Consider the following 14,648-nt stretch of genomic DNA (forward strand, 5'->3'; position numbering starts at 1 on the left):
AAAAATTGTAATTACACGCCCTGTCAGGGGCTGAAAAATTGGGCCTTAGCCACTGGTGGTGGCGCCCAGAACCAAAAATGTTCTTACAAGCTATCAGCATGATCATTGAGGAGGAACAGGATAATCACTCAGCATAACAGGATAGTCACTCAACATCAGCATAGGCAGTCTTGAAGGGATCTGAAATTTCAGAAAAAATTATTCGGTTACATCAGCATCAGGTGCTTGGTAGCTGGTGGTGATCCAAGACTGATTCATTTTTATGAAGGTCAGTCGATCGACCGAGTCGGTGGACAAGCGCACCCTGTGATTGGTTACAAAGCCTCCAGCAGCACTGAATGTGTGTTCCGAAAGAACGCTGGATGCAGGACAGGCCAGTAGCTCAATTGCATTGTCATGTACCTGGTTGGAGGCCGAAATGCCGAGAGGGCTCCCCTTGTGGCTGAGTGCAGTACACCCCTGAAGTTGGGTACAGAGGGTGTAGTGCCCAGAGAAGCACAGGTTGCCAGATGGATTCCAGAGAGAAGAGCTGGTGGGCACCAAAAGGACACCGGGTAATACAGGAAACACAGCTGGGCTAAACTCTATAAGAATCCTCGGTAATACTTGGCAAGGTGTGCACAAGGAACAGTAGTGGAAGCCAGGCCAGGGGTCAAACACAGTAGATCTGGCAAGAGGAAGAGGCAGGTTGCAGAAACAGGGACAAGCCAAAGGTCTGGTATCAGGAAGCAGGCAGGAACAGGTACTGTAGCAAAGTCCGTAATACAGGTCAGGTACTGGAGAGGGCAACAAGTCGGTAAATCAAGCCAGGGGGTCAAACCAGGAGAGCAGATCAAACAGGTCAGGAACAAGCCGGGTCACAACAGGAATCCAAATAGTAATTGAACAGAGGCTCAGGAACACAGGAAGACTGACAAACCAGCAACTGCAGACACTAGCAGACTTCCTTATATAGGCCCATGTGACCTGCTGGTAGAGATACTGGGTCCTAAAGGTCTTCTCCTGCCAGAGATGCTGGGTCCTAAAGTCCTTCTCCTGCCATAAGTGCTGGTAGAGATGCTGGGTCCTAGAGCCCTTCTCCTACTGTTGGTTCCTTGACAACTGGCACTATTGCCAGTTCTCCTACAGCCATTTCCCTGACAGTGCCCCCCCCCAAGGGGCAGCCTCCGGATGCCCCAACGGGCCAATGCTTCGGGATGTCTGCTGTGAAAGTCCCGCACAAGTCTAGGAGCATGCACATGCATGGAGGTGGGGGTGGCTATTCTCTTTCAGGGAAGGGACTGGGTACAGCTGGTTTAAGCAGGGAGATGTGGAACACTGGATGGATCTTGTAAGTATTGGGTAGTGCCAGCTCAAAAGCCACCAGATTTATCTCTGTTTTGATTTCAAAGGGACCGATAAATTTGAGTTCAAGCTTCCGGGAGGGACATGAGAGCTTGAGGTTTACTGAAGAAAGCCATATCTTGTCCCCAATCTTAAAGACAGGATTCCCTCTTCTTCTTTTATCATGGAATTTTTTAAAGTTCTCTTGGGCTTTTCGCATGGCCTCCTGAAGCAACTTGTAGTTGGATTGAATGAACCTTAATCGATCCTGGACAGTGGGAGCAGATGTTTCAGATATAGTATTTGAAAGGAAGGAGGGATGGAATCCATAGTTCGCCCAGAAAGGGGACTGATTGGTTGCTGCATGCAAAGAGTTATTATATGCAAACTCAGCACAGGGAAAAAGGGAGATCCAGTCATCCTGCGAGCAAGTACAGAAACATTGAAGGTACTGTTCTAAGGTCTGGTTAGTCCTCTCTGTTTGACCATTGCTCTGAGGGTGGTAAGCTGAGGAAAGACACACTTCTATTGTTAGAGACTTGCAGAGATCCCTCCAGACCTTGGAGGTGAACTGTACCCCTCTATCAGAGACAATACTATCCGGTAATCCATGTAATCTGACAATCTCCTTAATGAACATGTTTGCTGTGTCTGAAGCGGAGGGTGTGCCAATCATCGGAAGGAAGTGTGACATTTTGGAAAGGCGGTCTACCACCACAATGATGGTGGTGCATCCCCCAGAGGGGGGCAGGTCTACTATAAAGTCCATGGATATTTCTTTCCAGGGTTGTTCAGGAATGGGTAATGGCCTCAAAAGTCCCCATGGCTTGGCATTGGAACCCTTGTTGCGCTGACAAATGATGCAAGAATTCACATACTTTCTGCAGTCCTGTATTAGGCTGGCCCACCAAAATGAGCGCTGAACAAGTTCAGTGGTTCTTCGTATCCCAAAATGCCCAGAAAGTTTATGGTCATGTGACATTTTTAGAACTTGGAGTCTGACTGGCTAGGGAACAAAAATTTTATCCTGGTGCCACAAAAATCCATCTTGGTTTCTCAGTGAGGACACTTCTGATCCAAAACACTGGGTTGAGGCTTGCTTGATTAAGGTCTTTAAGTCAGGTTGAATAAGCAAAAAATTCTGGGTGGATAGGATCGTACTTGGCTCTGTCATTTCAGGGGTGTCTGGAAACATTCAGGAGAGTGCATCTGCTTTCCCATTCTTGGAACCTGGCCGATATGTAAGATGGAAATTGAACCTGGAGAAGAACAGAGCCCATTGGGCTTGCCGGGGTCTTAAACATTTAGCTGTCCTGAGGTACTCCAGGTTCTTATGGTCTGTAAAAATCATAATGGGATGAGCGGCACCCTCCAATAAGTACCTCCATTCTTCTAAGGCAGATTTAATGGCCAGAAGTTCTCTATCTCCCACATCACAATTTCTCTCTGGTGGGCTCATCTTTCGAGAGTAAAAAGGCTACAGGGTGAAGAAGAGCCCTAGGCCCCTGCCATTGGGACAGGATTGCCCCTGTAGCTACTTCAGAGGCGTCCACTTCCAACACATAAGGCAGGGTTGGATCTGGGTGCCATAGGATTGGTGCGGAAATGAACAGATTCTTTAATTTGTCAAAGGCTGTCTGGGCTTCTGGAGACCACTGGAACCGGACCTTCTGGTGGGTCAACTGAGTGATGGGTGCTATGGTGGTGGAGAAATCCTTCACAAACCTCCTGTAGAAGTTGAAGAACCCCACGAAGCGCTGAACACCTTTCTTGTCCGAAGGAGCTGGCCAGTCTAGTATTGCTTCCACCTTCTTTGGGTCCATTGCAATTCCTTCTGTGGAGATGATGAGACCCAGGAATTGAATAGATGTTTTTTCAAATTCACATTTGTCTGCCTTGACATATAGTCCATGTTTTCTCAAGGTTGAGAGTACCTTTTTTACGTGAATTTGATGAAGCTCCAAAGAGGCAGAGAAGATGAGGATATCATCGAGGTATATGATTACAAAGTAATCAAGGAACTCCCAAAAAATGTTGTTTACTAGATGCTGGAACGTGGCTGGGGCATTGCATAACCGGAATGGCATCACAAGGTATTCGAAGTGGCCGAACCGCGTCCGAAATGCTGTTTTCCACTCATCACCCTGGCATATGCGTACAAGGTTATAAGCGCCCCTCAGATCCAATTTAGTGAAAATCCGGGCGGTTCAGAACCTTTGAAAGAGTTCAGGAAAGAAAGGCAGTGGGTATCTGTTCTTTACAGTGATCTTATTGATTTCTCTGTAATTTACACACGGCCGCAATGTGCCATTCTTCTTCTCCACGAAGAATATACCTGCCCCAGCAGGAGAAGAAGAGGGTCGGATAAACCCCTTTTCAAGGTTCTGGTGAATATATACTAGTAGAGTCTCCAGCTCATTTTCAGATAGGCGGAAGATTCGTCCAAACGGGATCTCTGCCCCCGGGAGCAGTTCAATTGGACAGTCATAAGGCCGGTGAGGTGGGAGGACATCGGCCTTTTTTCTTGTCGAAGATTTCTATAAACTCATGATAAGCTGCAGGAACATGCTGGAGATTACTGAGAGCAGGTTGCACTGCCAGACAGCTAATAGGCTTACTGGAGCTGGGAGTAAAGCAATGCTGCAGGCAATATACTGAAGAAAGAGAGATTTCCTTCTTGGCCTAGTTGATTTGCGTGTTATATGCCTGCAGCCATGGAATTCCTAGGATGATGGGAAACATGGGGGAACATAGGACGTCAAAGCGAACGAATTCTTGATGGCCAGTATCTGTAGTAGTGAAGATGGGCATGGTTTCCTGGGTGACAAGTCCAGAACTGGGCAGGGAACCATTGGCCAAAAAAACCTCAAGTCTTTGCTTTTTTCATAGAGGGGCACACCAAGTTTTTTAGCCAGAGATAAGTCCATAAAACAGCTACATGCCCCGGAATCAATGATTGCTTGTAGCCAGATCTCCCTTTCTGCCACTTGTAAGGAGATGGGAAGAACAAGGTAAGAATGGCAGGATCCAGAGACTTGGAGATATGTGGAACTTGGTGGGTAGACCTTACTGGGTCTTATGGGGCAGCTGCGTAAAAAATGACCGGCCCCTCCACAGTATATGCAGAGATTGGCCTGCTGGTGGCGTTTTCTCTCCTCAAGCGTAAGGGAGGAACGGGCCAGGCCAACTTGCTTTGGTTCCCTTTCTGGGATTGCAGGGCAAACAGATGTGGGTGCAACAGCAGGAGAAAACTTGGGTAGCATCCGTATAGGCTGGAAGGATTGAGCACGTTCCAACCGCCGCTCCTGCAGGCACCTGTCAAGCTGAATGGCTAGGTGAATAAGTCCATCAGGAGTGTCGGGAATAGCAACTCGAGCCAGTTCATCCTTAAGGACCTCAGACAGTCCTTGGCGGTACTGGAACCTGAGGGCTGCCTCATTCCAGCTTGTGTCAGTGGACCACCTGCGGAAATCCACGGTATAATCTTCCACTGGGTGTTTTCCTTGCCATAGGGCAACCAAGGCAGATTCAGCGGAGGCCACATGACGGGGGTCATCGTACAACAGAGTCATGGCCTCAAAGAATGTGTCCATAGTATTCAAAGCAGAGTCTTTTTATTCCAGCAGGTTATGAGCCCAGGCTTGGGGTTCCTCAGATAATAAAGAAATGATAAATCCTACTTTCACAAACTCAGAAGCAAAAGTTCTAGGTTGGAGGGCCAGGTACAGTAGGCAGGCATTCTTGAAGGCCCTGAACTTTTTCCGGTCACCGGAGAATCGTTCGGGTGTAGGTACAAGTGGTTCAGGAGGAGGCAAGGACACTGGAGCCGTGTTAGAGAAGGAAGAACTGGAGTCCACAAAGGCTGGAGCAACAGGCAAATGCTGCAGCCGATCCTCCAACCGGAAGTAGCCATCCTGGAGCTTCTGAATGGCTTGCATAAGTGTGGTGACTTGTTGACACATCATCTTGAGCGGGGAAGCACCTCCGTCGGCCTTGGTCATGGCTGGTTTGTACTGTCACGTACCTGGTTGGAGGCCGAAATGCCGAGAGGGCTCCCCTTGCAGCTGAGTGCAGTACACCCCTGAAGTTGGGTACAGAGGGTGTAGTGCCCAGAGAAGCACAAGTTGCCAGATGGATTCCAGAGAGAAGAGCTGGTGGGCACCAAAAGGACACGGGGTAATACAGGAAGCACAGCTGGGCTAAAGTCTATAAGAATCCTCGGTAATACTTGGCAAGGTGTGCACAAGGAACAGTAGTGGAAGCCAGGCCAGGGGTCAAACACAGTAGATCCGGCAAGAGATAGAGGCAGTTTGCAAAAACAGGGACAAGCCAAAGGTCTGGTATCAGGAAGTAGGAAGGAACAGGTACTGTAGCAAAGTCCGTAATACAAGCCGGGATCAGGTACTGGAGAGGACAACAAGTCGGTAAATCAAGCCAGGGGGTCAAACCAGGAGAGCAGATCAGACAGGTCAGGAACAAGCCGGGTCACAACAGGAATCCAAATAGTAATTGCACAGAGGCTCAGGAACACAGGAAGGCTGACAAACCAGCAACTGCAGACACTAGCAGACTTCCTTATATAGGCCCATGTGACCTGCTGGTAGAGATACTGGGTCCTAAAGTCCTTCTCCTGCCAGAGATGCTGGGTCCTAAAGTTCTTCTCCTGCCATAAGTGCTGGTAGAGATGCTGGGTCCTAGAGCCCTTCTCCTACTGTTGGTTCCTTGACAACTGGCACTATTGCCAGTTCTCCTACGGCCATTTCCCTGACATGCATACTGTGCAAGCTCTGGCTAGTGATCCATCCTCAAGACCCAGTAACCCAGAGGATTTTCGGTGGGAAAGGTGTCCAAGTCAGATCTTGCCCCTAGGTATTCCTGCACCATGTAAAACAGACGCTGGCGATGGTTGCTGGAACCGATCATACCTTGGGGCTGTGGACTAAAAAATTGTCTGAATGCATCGGTCAGATGGCCACCTTCTCCACCACTCCTTCTTCGACTGACCGAAGCCTCAGCAACACGTTGTCCAGGAACAGGAGTTTGTAACCTCCCAGTCTCTGGGAACGCGTTGCACAGACCTTTCTGCAAGGCCTCCCAAAGATGTTTCATCCTCTGCTCCCTCTGCGACGGCAAGATAAGGTCCACAACCTTAACCTTGTAACGTGGATCAAGGAGGGTTGCCAGCCAGTAACGATCCCTCTCCTTGATACCACGAATACGAGGATCCTTCTGCAGGCTTTGCAGGATCAGGGAGGCCATGCTGAGGCATTCAGTCCGGAGTCCTCTGGGTCACTAAGGATGACATAATCCACAGCCACCTCCTCCCAGCCAGGCTCCACCTCCATGCTGAAACAATCCTCTTCCTCCTCTTCCTGTGTGATCGGTGGGCACACAGGAACACTGTCTGGATTGTTGGGGGGCCTTGAGTGCTAAGGAAGTCTTCCTCTTCCTGCCTCTGTTCTGCCTCAAGTGCCCTGGCCATTATTCCACGCAGCGTGTGCTCCAACAGGTGGACAAGAGGGATAGTGTCACTGATGCATGCACTGTCACTGCTCACCATCCTCGTGGCCTCCTCAAATGGTGACAGGACAGTGCATGCATCCCTGATCATGGCCCACTGGTGTGGGGAAAAAAACAAGCTCCCCTGACCCTGTCCTTTGTGCCACAGTCGCACAGGTACTCATTGATGGCCCTCTGCTGCATGTGCAGCTGCTTCAGCATGGCCAACGTTGAGTTCCACCTGGTGGGCATGTCACAGATTAGGCGGTTCTTGGGCAGGTTAAATTCCTTTTGGAGGTCAGCCAGCTGAGCACTGGCATTACATGACTGGCAGAAATGCACACAGACTTTCCTGGCCTGCCTCAGGACATCCTGTAAGCCCGGGTACCTGCCCAAGAACCACTGCACCACCAAGTTAAGAACATGAGCCAAACAGGGAACATGGGTCAGTTGTCCCTGTCGGAGGGCAGAGAGGAGGTTGGTGCCATTGTCGCAAACCTCCATTCCTACCTTAAGCTGGCGTGGCATCAACCACCTCTGGGCCTGCCCCTGCAGAGCTGACAGAATCTCTGCCCCAGTTTGGCTCCTGTCCCCCAAGCACACCAGCTCAAGTGCCGCATGGCATCTTTTGGCTTGAGTACTTACGTAGCCCCTTTAACGCCTACGGAGCACCACTGGTTCTGAGGACAAAGGTGCACACTGTGCAGAGGATGCAGTACACTAACTGTAAATACTGCAGCTGCCTACCTGTGGTACTAATAGGATAAGAAGAACACCACCAATTTTCTTCAGGTAGCTTTAGGTGCACACTGTGCAGAGGACACAGTACACTAACTGTAAATACTGCAGCTGCCTGCCTGTGGTATTAATAGGATCAGAACAACAGCAATTGTCTTCAGGTATCTTTAGGTGCACACTGTGAAGAGGACACAGTACACTAATGCTGCGTACACACGGTCAGACTTTTCGGCTACAAAAGTCCGCCAGCCCGTCCGACAGACTTTCGACGGAGTTTTGGCGGACTTGCGGTGGACTTTCTAATGAATGGACTTGCCTACATGCGATCGCACAAAAGTCCAACGGATTCGTACGTGATGACGTACACCGGACTAAAATAAAGAAGTTGATAGCAAGTAGCCAATAGCTGCCCTAGCGTGGGTTTTTGTCCGTCGGTCTAGCATACAGACGAGCGGATTTCTGGGTCCGGTGGAGTTACGACGTAAAGATTTGAAGCATGTTTCAAATCTAAAGTCCATCAGATTTGCAGCTGGAAAAGTCTGCTGAAAGTCCGGGGAAGCCCACACACGATCGGATTGTCCGCCGGATTTGGTCCGTCGGCGTCCGTCGGACTTTTGTAGAGGAAAAGTCCGACCATGTGTACGCGGCATAACTGTAAATACTGCAGCTGCCTGCCTGTGGTAATAATAGGATCAGAACAACAGCAATTGTCTTCAGGTATCTTTAGGTACACACTATTCAGAGGACACAGTACACTAACTGTAAATACTGCAGCTGCCTGCCTGTGGTATCAATTGGATCAGAACAACAGCAATTGTCTTCAGGGAGCTTCAGGTGCACACTGTGCAGAGGACGCACTACACTAACTGTAAATACTGCAGCTGCCTGCGGTACTAATAGGATCAGAAGAACACCACCAATTTTCTTCAGGTAGCTTTAGGTGCACAATGTGCAGAGGATGCAGTACACTAACTGTAAATACTGCAGCTGCCTGCCTGTGGTACTAAAAGGATCAGAAGAACACCACCAATTTTCTTCAAGTAGCTTTAGGTGCACACTGTGCAAAGGACACAGTACACTAACTGTAAATACTGCAGCTGCCTGCCTGTGGTACTAAGAGGATCAGAACAACAGCAGTTGTCTTCAGGTATCTTTAGGTACACACTATTCAGAGGACACAGTACACTAACTGTAAATACTGCAGCTGCCTGCCTGTGGTATTATTAGGATCAGAACAACAGCAATTGTCTTCAGGTAGCTTTAGGTGCACACTGTGCAGAGGACGCAGTACACTAACTGTAAATACTGCAGCTGCCTGCCTGTGGTATTAATAGGATCGGAACAACAGCAATTGTCTTCAGGTAGCTTTAGGTGCACACTGTGCAGAGGATGCACTACACTAACTCTAAATACTGCAGCTGCCTGCGGTACTAATAGGATCAGAAAAACACCCCCAATTTTCTTCAGGTAGCTTTAGGTGCACACTGTGTAGAGGACACAGTACACTAACTGTAAATACTGTAGCTGCCTGCCTGTGGTATCAATAGGATCAGAACAACAGCAATTGTCTTCAGGTAGCTTTAGGTGCACACTGTGCAGAGGACGCACTACACTAACTGTAAATACTGTAGCTGCCTGCCTGTGGTACTAATAAAATCAGAACAACAGCAATTGTCTTCAGGTAGCTTTAGGTGCACACTGTGCAGAGGACACAGTACACTAACTGTCAATACTGTAGCTGCCTGCCTGTGGTATTAATAGGATCAGAACAACAGCAATTGTCTTCGGGTAGCTTTATTTTATAATTGTATTTTTATTGAACATTTTTTCAGGGAAAAACAAGATATCGACATGAACAGACAATATCAAATTTGTAGGATAATCCAAAACAATGGATAAGAAATGTCCACACATATAGAATACAAATGTACTCTGCAAGCAAATGTAGAAGAACAACTCATATGCATAATAAATGAAAAGAATAGAGGTCATATGTAAATAACATCATCAGCCAAAAAATAATACTGGGGAGAATGGGTAATGTGAAGAGGTATTATATAATAAACATTTCGAAGAGGAAAAAAAGGTTGGGCTTTTCATGATACAATAGCCGACAGGGGAATTCCAAATTCTGACTGGTCCCACAGGTCCCAGATTTTATTAAAATGAGGGACACTGTCGTGTACAGAAGCTGTCAAGTATTCCATCCTGCGGATATCAGCTATAAGTTGGAGTAACCTGGAGCTTGGGGGAGTAGTGTTGGATAACCAACATAAGGGGATAAATCTCTTGGTAGCTAGCAGGATATATGAGATCAATCTATTACCATTCTTTGTAATACCTGAGAAAGGAAGGCCCAACAAATAATGTAAGGGGTCTAGCAGAAGAGATACATCTACCACCTTCTGAATCAACAACATCGTTTCCTGCCAAAGGGGTTGGATCATAGAACACTGCCAAAAAATATGAAACAGGGTACCCACTTCCTGACCACAATGCCAACATTTATCTGAGGTCGAGAGATCATATTTGTGGATGACTTTGTGCGTTTTATACCAAAACATAAGTATTTTTATAGAAGTCTCCCTCTGCAAGACACATTTTGAGGATTTAAAAATAGAAGACCTAATCTTATCCCATAGTTGGGGGCCAATGGGTCTACAAAGCAATTGAGCCCACTTCCTCATATATAAGTGAGGTACTTCAGTAAGGGGAGTTGACTCGTGGAGGATGCGATGGATAGAGGATGCTAGATGTAATTGGTGGGGACCCTGAGCACACAAGTATTCAAAAGGGGTGGGTTTGTCTAACGTCATTGTCAGAGACAGGGTATGGAAAAAATGTCTGATTTGTAGGTAGAAATAAAACATATGGGAGGGTATATCTGACTTCTCATGAATAACTTCAAAAGAGTGCAATCGACGGGAAATCGTATGCACTAGATTGCGAAGTTGGAACAAGGAAGCATTCATCCATGGAAAGATATGTCCCAGGGATAAACTATCAGGGATGGATGGATTAAATAGTACATTCATCAGAGGGGGACATTTTGATGCAAGGGTAAAAGTATCTCTGCATTTATACCATATGGATAGGGAGAAGTTCATAGGGGCTGTACATTGACGTCTAAAAATACGGTCAGTGTGTTGTGAGGGAGACCAGATCAGGGAACATGGGTGGACCGGGTAAAATGTCCCTCTTTCTATATCTGAACAATGACTGGGGGCATGTAAGCTGGACCAAGAAGCAATAATTCTTAGGTGAGTTGCATAATAGTATTTTATAATGTCTGGGGCACCCAAACCCCCTCTAGATTTAAGGGCGAAGACCACCGAACTCGCAATGCGGTGAGCCCTGCCATTCAATATGAATCTAAGGAAGCTCCTTTGGATGGCTTTAGGTTGAGAAAGGGGGATGGCCACTGGTAATGTTTCAAAATAGTATAACAGCCTGGGTAGAATGGACATCTTTAATACATTTATTGGAGAGAGGGTATTAAGTCCAACTTTGCAAGGATTTGTTGATGTCTAAAATTAGAGGGGGGAAGTTTACAGAGTAGAGTGTTGTGTATGTAGGGGTAAGATGTACCCCCAGATATTTGAGGGCTGTAGAACACCATTTATAAGGGTAAGATTGTGTCAATTGAGATAAGAGAGGGGGAGGGATGTTCAAAGGAAGGGCCTCAGTTTTTGTGGTGTTAACTTTGTAGCCAGATATGGCACCAAAGGAGGAGAGAAGATCATGTAATGAGGGGAGCGACAACAACGGTTGGGTAATGGTTATTGTTATTATTATTATACAGGATTTATATAGTGCCAACAGTTTACGCAGCGCTTTACAACATTAGGGAGGACAGTACAAGTACAATACAATTCAATACAGGAGGAATCAGACGGCCCTGCTCGTTAGAGCTTACAATCTAGGAGGGAGGGTCAAGGTATACATAAGGGTAATATCTGTGGGGGATGAGCTAGTGGAGAAAATAGTGCAGTTGTTAGCTGGAGGCAGGATAGGCTTCTCTGAAGAGGAAAGTTTTCAGCGATCGCCTAAAAGTGGATAAATTTGGAGACAGTCTGACAGATTGGGGTAGGGAATTCCAGAGGATGGGCGAGGCTCGGGAGAAGTCCTGGAGGTGGATATGGGAGGAGGTGATGAGGGAGCTGAAGAGCAGGAGGTCCTGGGAGGAACGGAGAGGGTGAATAGGTTGGTATTTTGAGACTAGGCTAGTGATGTAGCTGGGGGCAGAGTTGTGGATGGTTTTGTAACTTATTGTTAGTATTTTGAATTTAATTCGTTGGGTGAGTGGCAGCCAATGGAGGGCTTGGCAGAGAGGGCTAGCAGACACTGAGCGGTTTGTAAGGTGGATGAGTCTGGCAGCAGCATTCATGATGGACTGAAGGGGGGAGGAGTCTCTTTAAAGGTAAGTCAATGAGGAGGGAGTTGCAGTAGTCGAGGTGAGAGATAACCAGGGAGTGAATCAGGAGCTTTGTGGTTTCATTGGTTAGAAAGGGACATAGTTTAGAGATGTTACGGAGGTTGAGGCGGCAAGCTTTGGAAAGTGATTGGATGTGGGGCTGAAAGGAGAGTTCAGAATCCAGGATAACACTTAGTACTCTGACATGTGGGGACGGGTGGATGGTTGTGCCATTGCTCTTGACAGACAAGTCAGGGGAAGAGGCACGTGGGGGAGGAAATATTATAAGCTTGGTTTTGTACAAGTTGAGTTTGAGGAAGTGGTTAACAGAATGATAATTTGTATTCCCTCTGTCGCATCACCACCCCACGAATATTGGATAGACTCAGCCAGGGGTTCAAGACATAGTATGAAGAGTAATGGGGATAAAGGGCACCCCTGCCGAGTACCATTACTCATAGGGAAGCAAGGCGACAGAAAGGAAGCCATCTGTACTTGTGCTGTTACTTGAGAATATAATGCCTGTAGCGCTCTTAGAAAGGGGCCTTTGAAACCGAACTTTAATAAAGTTGCAAACATATAAGGTCAGCTCAGCCTATCAAAGGCTTTTTGTGCATCAAGACTTAAAACTAAAGCTTGACGTGAGGATCTGTTTAGAAGGTCTATTAAGTCTATGGTGCATCGGGTGTTGTCCCCTGCGTGTCTAGTCAGGACAAAACCCACCTGATCTTTGTTAATCAGTTTTGTAATGTATTTAGAGAGTCTAGAAGCTAGTATCTTAGTAAAGATCTTATAGTCTGAGTTTAAGAGAGCAATAGGTCTGTAGTTGTCAGGGAGGGAGGGATCCTTGCCTGGTTTAGGTATAACAGAGATATAGGAATGTGAAAAATGAGAGTGTGGGGATTGACCTTCGAGGAAGGTACTGTATAAGTATAAGTCAGTAAATGAGGGGATAAGATGTCAAAGAAATTTTGTAGTAGGTATATGGGAGGCCATCTGGGCCAGGGGATTTATGAAGTGGGAATTTCTTAATTATGTTGTGAAGTTCCTCAGTAGTTATAGGAGCATTTAGATCGACCAGATCAGAGGTAGACAGTTTGGGAATATTGAGGCCTTCAAAAAAAGCATAACATTTTTCTTTAGTAAAATTAAAGTGGTTTTCGGGTTGTAGGCAATTGTATAGTTTGTGATAAAAGGAACCGAAGATCTTAGACATTTCAAGAGGGCAGTAGGTTCTGGTTCCATCATCCTTTAAGAGGAACTCAGGGAAAGAGTTGAAGGGACGAGGGCGCAACTTGTTTACTAGCATTCTGTGAGGTTTATTTGCAAACTCATAAAATTTTGTTTTACCCAGAGTAAGGATTTAGCTGCCTTACCAAGAGTTAAAGATTTAATCTGTTCTCTGAGGGATGTAGCCTTGCGGAGTTTTGGCACCGTGGGTTTGCACAATAGCTGGCGTTCGGCTATCATCAAGGTAGATCTCAATGACTGTAGAAGTTTGTTTCTGTCTCTTTTCAGACGAGAACCCTCCGCGATGCAAACACCGCGGAAGACCCCCCACAGTGTGGAAAAATCTGAAACAGAGCCCATATTGAGCAAGAAAAATTCTTAAAGGCTGGTAGCCAACTTAATGCGGGAAGGCTCAGAGTGTAGAAGTTGGTCATTTAGACGCCAGTGGCAAGACCTAGAAGGGATTTGAGATAGCATGACATCTAGTATGATAGGGGCGTTGTCTGACCATGTAATGGGGATATGTCTGAATCGATAATGTAAGGGATAAGAGGAGCTGAAATAAGAAAGTGATCTAGGCATGAATACATCTTGTAAGCCATAGAATAGAAAGTGAATTGCTTAGCAGTAGGGTGCTTAATCCTCCAGGAGTCAAACAATTGGTGATACATCTACGAAAAGCATTAGCTTGGGAGGTAGCCTTGCGCGAGGGAGAGTCATTGAAAACAGCTTGCCTATCTTGAGGTGACATGATTAAATTAAAGTCACCTCCTACGATCATGAAGGGTTGGGAGTGATACTGAGGCAAGTCAAATACCTTGTTGAGAAAATCTACCTGACCATTATTAGGTACGTATATATTAACTAGAGTGAAGGAGGAGGACATATAATCACAATCCAGAATAATAAAGCGCCCATGAGGGTCAGCGTGTGTATTTTTGACCCTATTGGGGCAGGACCTTCAGGTAGCTTTAGGTGCACACTGTGCAGAGGACACAGTACACTGACTGTAAATACTGCAGCTGCCTGCCTGTGGTATTAATATGATCAGAACAACAGAAATTTTCTTCAGGTAGCTTTAGGTGCACACTGTGCAGAGGACGCACCACACTAACTGTAAATACTGCAGCTGCCTGCCTGTGGTACTAATAGGATCAGAAGAACACCACCAATTTTCTTCATGTAGCTTTAGGTGCACACTGTGCAGAGGATACAGTACACTAACTGTAAATACTGTAGCTGCCTGCCTGTGGTATTAATAGGATCAGAACAATAGCAATTGTCTTCAGGTAGCTTTAGGTGCACACTGTGCAGAGGACGCACTACACTAACTGTAAATACTGCAGCTACCTGCGGTACTAATAGGATTAGAAGAACACCACCAATTTTCTTCAGGTAGCTTTAGGTGCACACTGTGCAGAGGACACAGTACACTAACTGTAAA

This window comes from Aquarana catesbeiana, linkage group LG01 (genome assembly GCF_042186555.1).
Source record: "Aquarana catesbeiana isolate 2022-GZ linkage group LG01, ASM4218655v1, whole genome shotgun sequence".
Classification (NCBI taxonomy): Eukaryota; Metazoa; Chordata; class Amphibia; order Anura; family Ranidae; genus Aquarana; species Aquarana catesbeiana.